The sequence below is a fragment of the Lampris incognitus genome, unplaced genomic scaffold (assembly GCF_029633865.1).
Source record: "Lampris incognitus isolate fLamInc1 unplaced genomic scaffold, fLamInc1.hap2 scaffold_49, whole genome shotgun sequence".
NCBI classification, from domain to species: domain Eukaryota; kingdom Metazoa; phylum Chordata; class Actinopteri; order Lampriformes; family Lampridae; genus Lampris; species Lampris incognitus.
In genome coordinates this window covers 979306-980000 of record NW_026611451.1, presented here as the reverse complement: position 1 = coordinate 980000, position 695 = coordinate 979306, and positions in this window count along the sequence as shown.

Below are 695 nucleotides of genomic sequence, written 5' to 3'. Positions count from 1 at the left end.
AAAAGTGCAAGCCTTTAGGAACAACAGCAACTCAAGTCGCCAACGCTCTGTTCACTCAATAACTGCAGAGATCCAAACTTCTCCTGGCATTAACATCGGCACAAAAACTGTGCGCCGGGAGCTTCGTGGAATATGGGTTTCTATGGATTCAGAATGAGATGTCAGAAAAGCTCCTGTAGGTGTAATGGTCAGTTATGTCAATACTTTTGGACATATATTGTGCGTGTGCGTGTGTCTGTGATACCTAACATAAACACACCTGTATTACTAGAATTGATCGTTCACGCCACAAAAGTGAGGGGCAAACATAGAAAAGCGTGCAACCCAGCCACTGAGGATGCACAAGCCAGTGCATTCTTAGTGCAGGTCCCAAGCCCGGACAAATGGGGAGGGTTACGTCAGGAAGGGCATCCGGCGTCAAATCTTTGCCAAATCAAATATGCGGATCATAAATAAGATTTCCATACCGGATCGGTCGAGGCTCGGGTTACCGACGACCGCCATCGGTACTGTTAACCAGCGGAGTGCCGGTGGAAACTAGGCTACTGTTGGGCGAAGGAAAAGGAGAGGGGGAAGGCATGTCCAGAGGCAGCTAGAGAGGAGGAAGGGTAGGCGTGTGGAGGTGAGAGTCAGTCGGAACTTTGAATGTTGGCACTATGGCTAGTAAAGGGAGAGAGCTGGCTGACGTGATGGAA